The sequence below is a fragment of the Bidens hawaiensis genome, unplaced genomic scaffold (genome assembly GCF_021521415.1).
Source record: "Bidens hawaiensis isolate Kalapana, Puna unplaced genomic scaffold, B.hawaiensis_p1.1 tig00032912_1, whole genome shotgun sequence".
Classification (NCBI taxonomy): Eukaryota; Viridiplantae; Streptophyta; class Magnoliopsida; order Asterales; family Asteraceae; genus Bidens; species Bidens hawaiensis.
In genome coordinates this window covers 2732-12665 of record NW_027495640.1, presented here as the reverse complement: position 1 = coordinate 12665, position 9934 = coordinate 2732, and the positions used below count along the sequence as shown (strand labels likewise).

The 9934-nt window shown below is 30.1% G+C and overlaps 1 pseudogene; it reads right to left on the bottom strand.

The window, feature by feature from the left end:
- Window positions 1–3713: 3713 nt before the first annotated feature.
- Window positions 3714–4631, bottom strand: LOC143584318 (protein indeterminate-domain 14-like; annotated as a pseudogene).
- Window positions 4632–9934: the final 5303 nt, after the last annotated feature.

Below are 9934 nucleotides of genomic sequence, written 5' to 3'. Positions count from 1 at the left end.
GGTTAAACCGGTTATACCAAATTTTGATAAGGCAACCGATATTTAGAGTCCAGTATTTTTTGCCAGTTTGCTAGAACATCGTACCACCATTTTTTTTATATACCAGTTTAAACCAACAAACCGGTATTAGACTCAAAAGGATTTTTTTACATTTTTTCGGCCCGTATTTTTTAAAAGTGACTTTAACTTGCGGATAGTGTGGAAATGAGTAAAATACAGTAAACAACGATTTGTTAATAAACCAATATTGTATCCTACAAGTGCAAGGTTGGTTTCTTATTTTCTTTACATCTTTTGTAATTGATTAATTTCGTATACAAAATACAAACTCCTATTTAACTCAATCGTTGTTCATATGTAACGTTTATTAATATACTTTTGTGTTATTTTTTGAGTTAAAGTTATATTTATATAAGATTACATGGTAAACTATTCAACATGTTTTATGTTGGGAAATGTGGTAACAGCTTCTATTTTTAACATAACCAGCAATTTGCTATTTAAGGGAATGACATTTTTACAATTATTGATCAACTACTCAACTAGTTATTTGGGTTTGATTTGTAATGTTTAGATCAACTAATCAGATTTATAATGTTAACATGAACTATCTATGCAAGTGATGATGAGTATGGTTTATGAACTATATATCACCTCATTGAGATTTCGACACTTACTGACGGTAATCATAATAGTTACTCGATCGTGTGAGATTAGTAGAGATGATTATATCTTATTCTACCGGCCATATTATTCTAGCCATCTCAAAGACTGTAATATTGGTTACTTGATAGCTGCTCGTGTGGATTAACCTGGAAACGTCAGGCATGATGGACCTTTATTTTCTTTATAAAATTTCAAATGATAAAGTTTTATGGTAATTTATTGAGGTTTAAGATAGTCATGAAAAACATTTTCACTTGGATCATTATTCTCTTTTCACAACACATAAGACTGTTGGTAACTAAGTGTTTTAATTTTGTTAACATTTGCTTTTATTTATTCAACAATAACTTAACCTTTGTTGTACACTAAATAAAATGGATGCAAATTGAGTTAAAATACAGATTGAAGATAACACCCTAGTGATTTGTGTGTATCGATTCTAATATAACAGGTTTAACGTGGTCAGACCTCTACCCAGTTGCACATTTGCTTCAATCATGAAAACTTTGGTGACATGTATGAGACTAGAGGACCAAAACCGAGGTTTATATTTAGCTTCTCCAGAGATGGAGTCTCCAAATAGTAAATACCGTGCTTTGAAAGACATCGGGACTAATGGTACCATACTCGAGAGTCTTTTGTCAGCACATGTGTGCTAAAATCGAACAAATACAACTTCGTCACTAGCAATGTGCGTAAACCGAGCTCGAATAACTTTGTCACTTGAGTATAATTATTGTAAACTTGTTTTTTAATTTTAAATTCTACATTTCATGGCATAGTTTGTACTAAATTTTCAGATTTTTTATGTTTTTCTTTTTCATAATTTGTAATTAGATTCAAGAAAATAAATATAATTTGCGGATTTATTTGTGATTTTATCATAATAAATTAAAAAAATAGAAAATTTCAGATTTATTTAAGCAAATTAAAAAAAAAACTTAAAATTTCAAATTTTATATTTATATTGCAGCAAATTAAAAAAAAAATTATATATATATAGAGGGGAGGGATAATTTGAGAACCTCTTGAGTTGTTAGAACTTTGAGAACTCAATATGGACCACACATTTAATTAAATAAAATAAAATATGTGGCTGAGATTAAATTTAATTAAAAAATGAATCAGGAGAGAGAATAAGTATTTTCTATGATTACATAAGTTTAAATGTTGGTTACACATGTGTAATAAGTGGATTCGGTGTGTAAAAAAATACTGTAATTTTTTGTACATTACTTACACTTACGTATTACACATGTGTAAAAAAAATTCAAAAAAAAAATTTGTTACGTTGAGTTCTTTCGAGTTCTTAAAACTCAAAGCGGTTCTTAAAAGAAATCAATCCTATATATAGATATATAAATGTTCAGATTTTATTAGAAAAATAGAAGATTACTTACCGATGCCTATCCGCTGGTGAATTGTCAAATTTTTGGCTTCAAAAATCCAACAGTAAAATTGTCGTTAGTGAACAGTCAGTAAAATTCATCTAGTGTCCGTTGGAAACATCATACATCGACGATTTCAATGGATACCTCCGTTAGTGACCCCTATTTTCTAGTAGTGTTAAGCACAATTAGACTTCTAGTATAATCCCAATCTATATGTATACCATCTCGATACGGAAACAATATCTGAAAAATCATTATCGGTATTTATATTTATATCCATATCAATATCTAACCAATAAACAGGTAGTCATATTTATCAACGTCGAATCAACTGAATAATGATTGTTTTGAGATCGCATTGACTCCGCAAATGATAAATTTTATAGTAGTGATATAAAGAGATCATAATTTTATTCCAGGGCAAAGACTAACCGGATTGTACTCTACCGACCTTGCTTTTTTTCTAAGTAAAAATACATATTAAAATGCTTTTGTATATTAGGTTGATTGGTGTTCCAGTCCTAGCATTAACAATTTGGTGTAATAGTACTCTCTCTTTCGCCATTGCTGTTTTCTTGCTAGCACGTGCTAAACAATTTTACATATAAAGTCACAATATTGCCCTATCATATGTTAAGTCTTTAAAATATGTACAGCTAATTCCTTACATATCCTTATAAGTTGTTGGTGTTTTTTTTTTCTTTTGTTATGTATTTATTTATTTATTTTGGTGTATATATCATGATTTATATATACCCTTTACATTGAATAAGTAATTAAAAAACTATATTAATGTGAACCATCTTATTAGCATCATGATTTAAAGCATTCCAAGGTTGCTTGATGTTTCATTGTTTATACTTCATTGGAGAATGCAAACATTACCATGCATATTTGATTCCTATATCTTCCTTAAAAGACACAAGTCTTAAGATTCAGATAATATCTTATTAAGGCAGAAACCTCAACTTACATGAATCATGGCAAGGTCAAAAAATATTGGGATTGATTAGAGAAATGGTTGTAAGTTTGATGTACTAGACTTACAGTTTTATGTTTCTTTATAATGTTTTGTCGGAGAACTAGTCTTTGCTAGTTTGCCTTCTTATATAATACCGCTCAAGGCTGCAAAGTTGCTAGGAGGATCATAGACGGTGGATTGGAGAGTTGGGTGTACTCGGAGTACTCGGATGTTGTAAATATAAGGAAATTATTTTTTGGATATTATATATATATATATGTGCGTGTGTGTGTGTGTCATATATCATAAGTTTATTAATATTTACAAAAATAATAGGTGAATATCGATATAAATAAGAGAAGTACATTTTAAATACTAAATTATTCAAAAAATTGTTAATCATTAACTAAAAAAATGAAATCTGTTCTTTAATACTATAAAAATACAAATTATGTTATTTTTTTAAGTCAAAATCAGCCAATGTTGACTGACTAGAACTAATTTTGACTAAAGTTGACTACCTTGATCAATTATTAGTATTAGTAACCAGGAAGGGTTAAAGTAAGTTGCCTCGTCGTCATACCTTGTATCGATTACTCGGGAAGTACGTCATCTATACTTTTACAACATTGATACCGCCTTTTAAATAAATAACAAGAATCACCATAAATTATTAAATCTGATTACCTTTCAAACCAACAATATAGATTAGTCTCAAAATCTACATAAATTGTAGACTTTCCGATGCAATATTACAGTACCAAAATCAATACACACACATAGTCACATACATATGTGTACATATATATTTTTTTCCAAAGACCAAAGGTAAAAAAAGACATGATCAATATCACATAGAAAACAATTGCAAAATAACAAAAATAAAAAGGAGATCACTACAATACAAAGGATTATCACCAAATTCACGGTACTAACTAATCTCCTTCGCCTGTTACAACCGATGACATCTCATCGGTTGTAATCACTACACCAGTATTAGTTGTCGACTGAAACCGTTGCTTGCAAGAATAACAAGTGATCTCCGAAATGGTGGAACTAACTTTCTTTGTAGCTTGTTCTCTTAACATTTTCGCCCTTTCCAACTCCGCTTGCGCTTGTACTCTAATCTGTTTCTCGTTTGCAAACTCTAGTTCCGCAATTTCAATTTGCCTCTTTGCTTGTTGTCTAGCTTCTTGTGCATACTTCTTTTCAGCCAATATCATCTTTATATTTTCTTCTTCTTTCGAGTAGCTCGTCCCAATTGAAAGCTTCAAAATCTGTTCGATGATCATCGTTGTGTCGTTCACATAATAATAATGATGATGAAGGTAATAATTGAAGTTCCAAATTGTTTTGAGTCTCTTGAGTTTTTAACAAAGGAGTTTGATCACAAAGTGGGATTTGTGGCACTCGCCGCAACAATGAAGGTACGGTGCTCAAATTCGTGTCACTTGACGGACTTGTGCTTGACGCAGTTCTTGAGGAACACGCCTGCTGGAACGTTGGTAGGTCCGGATGGGCTCGCCGAATGGTGCAAGCATCTTGGTGCTCAATAAAACTCTCAACTCTACAAAGTATGCCAAATGAGTCAAAACAAAAAACACTAAAAACAGCTTACAATTGTCATTAAAAGTAGACAAAAGATTTTATATGCATAAAGATGATTATATGGAGACAAAGATCAATGGCTATACGACAAAATATCTAATCAAATGAAGAATTCAAAGCTTTCTCGTGTAGGGTTAGCAACTAGCAAACAAAATATAATAAATCATAGAAAAAGATAGTTTCTTGAGTTAAGGACAGATTTTGTTAAGGAGATATTAATATCTTAAGATTATTTATTTTGTAATTATTCTAATTATATTCATATTAAGTTAGCTTTATATATGTATATATATATATATATATATATATATATATATATATCCATTAACTCAAATAAATAGTTGATCTATAATATACCGTTAATATACTAAGAGACGGAGTTTTCATTATTCTATACACTTCAGCTTAATCATAACTTCTTGAGAGCCTATAGTCCCTATACCCTAGGCCTTGCATTTTTTTTCTTTCATATACACCTTCAAACACACATACACTTAAACGTTCGTGCTCATTCCAACCTACGACCTAAGATCCGAGTATTCAAGTTGTATTTCAAGCTCTTTGAATACGGATTGATCCAAAATACAAACATTTAGATCAATCTCAGGAACCTAGAATTCTTTTGTAATTTAAACAACATCTCACTAGCACATGTTAATTCCACACTAAGGCTTATTAGTGAACTAATAAACACCATGTCGCTAGCACATGATAATTCCCCACCTTGTCGCCCATGGCATAAAGGGCACATGTGTTTAACACCAAAATTACTCAAAGAGAGTTTGGGCAAACCAACTCATTAACACGCCATTAGACCCGTTATGGCTAGTTAGTGTACTAATCTTCATATATACACTCGTATGTATACACCAAAATTACTAATTATGATCGACCTAATGACGTGGATATGGCGTGGTTTAGCTCCCACGGCACATAGCCTTAACATAAAACACTAGCAAAACGTGATTTCGCAATTGTACATTCATGTAATTCATATAAGACAATGAGATTAATGTAATTAATTAACCTATAACATAAACCTATATGTATGGGATATGCCATTAAGGATTCACATATGATGATTATAGATAACGTGAAAAATATATTCCCTAGTGATTTTCTGGTTCTTTTTGTGCAGCATGTACTTTAATTTGATAAATAAAAAGATTTGTGTAAGGAAAAAGGAGGATTGAAAGAGGAAAGGCATGATGGTGAAGGATTGTGAGATCAGATTCACAGATGCAGGCACAGTGAGTGAGGGGTGTAATCATTATTCCCAAGTCTTCCTCGATTCGAGTCTAATAATAAATATACTACTCATTTCTCTATTTCATTTTCGTAGTTGAAACAAAAATAAAATAAAAAATGAACACGTCATCAGAATATTTATGTAAGTTGGAAATAAATAATATCACCTTTTATGTATTGGCCGATAATAGAGAAATATAGTCGAAAGGTTGGACCGTTAACAGAGATTTTTAAAGATAAAATTATTATTGACCAATAATTATTTATAAAAACAAGTTTATAAATTCACAATTGTTTTCTTAAAGCCCTCATAGGGAGTCTATATATCATGATTGTAGCTCATCTATTTGAGGCAATCTAATTGCAAAAGGCGACCTCATACGTCCATGATAGCACACTGTGTTAGGTAGTTCAAGCCCGTCGTCTCATGTTCCGTGACAAACACATCGTCTAAAGCCTATTGTAGTAAAACTCGGTTGAGATCAATTTCGAACTTGAGACCTTGTTGTCTCTAGCCCAAGTCTTCACTCCATACTAACATGAGTTGAAAATTTAGTGAAAGTTAGTTTTAGAGAACTCAAATCTTTATAATTGAGTGAAAATTTACGATTTCATTTTCTATATCTTAAGAACTCATGTTCATTCTTTATCATGTGTTTTTCTCAAACTTTGTAAGTGAAATATATATATATATATATATATATATATATATATATATATATATATATATATATATATATATAGGTTTAAGTTCAATAAAGAAATCAAATTATTACAAGAAATGAGAGAAATGAATTTGAGCCACCAGTTTTATTTTAGGTTTTAAATATTTCAAAATAAATAAAAAAGATGTAAATGCAACAATAAATACATTCTCTCTTTCCAATTAATACAACTAATATAATCATAATAAATATCTCTAATTAATATATCTAACTAATTTAACTATAATAATTAAAAAGATAAAAACACTAATTTAGTTTTATTTTTTATTTACACATTCTTCATTTTATTCAACATAAATACAATTTATTCATATAATACTATTTCTTTATATTAAAAAAATAATTTCCACTCAATATATTAGCATATATCAACGTATTTAAGTTCGATATATATACAACCTACACAAAGTTATATAACCTACACTTGTTTTGAGCAATAAAAACATATAAGCTACACAAAGTTAAATAAATATACAACCTATACAAAGTTATATAACCTACACAAAGTTTTATAACCTGCACTTATTTTGAACAAGTGTAGATAATCTACACAAAGTTAAAATTTCCATGTGTAGGTTATATGTTTTTTGTGTGTAGGTTATATGTTTTCGTGTGCGTGTGTATTTTATTGATGATGAATTTTGTGTGTAGGTTAAATGTTTTCCGTGTGTAGGTTATATGCCGTCTTATTCTTAGAACAAGTGTAGATTATACGTTTTTGTGTAGGTTGTATGTTTTTTGTTGATATCTAATGCAAGCACATGTAAAATTATTTTTTGGTATTATTCATCATAATGTAAGTATGTGTTGATGAATATTAATATATTGAGTTGGAAGAAATTAGTTTTGGATAGAAAGAAATTTTAATGTATAAATAAATTATACGTGTGTAGGATAAAAATTCAAGAAACAAAAAGTAAGTTATAAAAATAAGTAAGTTCTTAATATTTTCTAATTGTAATAATTTAATTAGTTATATTAATTAAATAAATAAGTATTATAGTTTATTAGTTATATTAATTGAAGAAAAAGAATAATTAATACTTTCTTTATTTAGCTTTAAGCATTTAAAACTTAAAACAAAACTAGTGATCCATATTCATATCTTATATTTCTTGCAATAATATCATTTCTCTCTTGAACCATCCCATATATATATATATATATATATATAATAAAGTATTATATAATAATTGAAATAGAAATAGGAATAATTGTTTTTTAAAAAATGATTAAAAATTAGAGAAAAAAATAATTTTTAACAAAAATACAGGTTGGAATGCTCTCACAACCATCTAAAATAGTCAAACACATCATTGCTTCTCTAGAATAGAAATGAAATGTGGAGACTAGCATGTCATTCCATTCTATACATTTAGTATAGCTAAAAAACATTAAATATGGGTATTTATATATTAAAAATCATATGTTCAACACATTAAATATTCCTACACTTAAGTATTGTTAGCACCTAAGCGATCTCTCTTAAAATAGCATTCATAACCAATCAATTGAATGGTTTTCGGGTCTTAGTTCGGCGTTATTCCCACACTTCGGGTCTTAAAACTTAACCCCTAAGACTAACAAAGGTAAGAAACCCTAGACAAATCTATGGTACTACATTTTCAAAACAGGGATTCCCTAGGCTCGGTTCGATTCATTTTTTAGTTACACATGCAGTTCACACCCCTCATAATGTATTACTCTCCTCTCGATTGATTTCTGAATTATTGCAAAAGATGTGCTGGCTTATCTAATAAAACTCACAACCAGACTATGACTCATCATTCATGAAATTAATATTTACAACCAATCAATTGAATGGTTTTTGGGTCTTAGTTCGGCATTATTCCCACACGTCGGGACTTAAAACATAACCCCCTTGACTAACAAAGGCAAGAAACCCTAGACAAATCTATGGATGAAAACAGGGAATCCCTATACTCAGATTTATTCATTTTCCAGCTACACATGCAGTTCACGGCTTCACGCCCCTCATAATGTATTACTCTCCTCTCAATTGAATTCTGAATTCTTGCAAAAGATTTGCTGGCTTATCTAATAAAACTCAACCAGTCTATGATTCATCATTCTCATAGGCTTGTACATAGATCATATCCTACCAAGAACACGAAAACATTACACAAATAAAAGCATTCGTAATTGTAATACAGTTTTTAAATAGTCGATGACAAACACCCTACTACCATAGTATGATCCATGTGGGACTTGTCACCTAAACCTTGTATGATCCATATAGATATTATACACCACGAGAGACTATTGGTGTTGTGGTAAGAAAGCCTCATGAGATAAATGGACGGTGACTTAGAAACCACATGAACTTAAATTATTAAATGGTCATAACTCATAAGCTAGTTTGATTCGGGGAATATATATAGAGGGCCTAAAAAACAGTTTGTCTAAATGAAATGGATCAATTTGAAGGTGTTATCCTTCATAGATAGTGAGAGCATGAAAAGGAGGTAAGAAAGAAACCCCTTTTAAATGATGATAACTTTCGTATTTATACGTTTGCGCTTTTGGTAACGTGTTAAATTATGTTTGTGGGTTGATAGGTCGACATTAACCAAATTATTATATGCAACATACTCCAAAATTACAAATTTACAACAAAAATAATCATAATTCGTATAAAATCATACGCTTAGACTATAAAATTTGATTCTCGATTCTTAGTTCTTTTAATATTCATAAAATGACCAATTAGTTTACCTAACGAAATAAAACTGTTTTAACAAGGTTGAGGGTGACTTCACTCAACCCATTAGCTAAACGTGTTCACATATTTGATCAAAAGTTTATTCAAATTTGTGAATTTTATGTTCGATTCATTAGTGAATTTTAAGAATTCACATGGGATGCACCTAGGCTCCAAGTTGCTTCATGATGGCCTGCCCTGTTGATTATGAATTTTTAATGCATATTGAGCACCTCCCCCATCTATACCGCGTTTCCATTCAAGCTTCATCATCGGATGGACCTTTGAGCCACACGATATCGAAGGAACTACACACTTGTTTTCTTAAGTAAACCTGAAAATACAATTATATTCCAATTATTGTAAACTACACCGAAATACTCATTTTAAAAAGACGCGATCTTTTTTCTTGCTCGAATATACACTATCTTAATAAGTTTTGAAGTCTAAAGTTTCTTTAAACCTTTTGGAATCGTGTTAATTTTAATTTTGTTTTAATTAAAGTGCTTTGAGAGTATGAAATTTTATTTGGATAATTCAGAAAATTCAAGTAGGACGGGCACATATACTTAAACAAACCAAAGAACTTCCTCATATAGGTATGGAACAACAA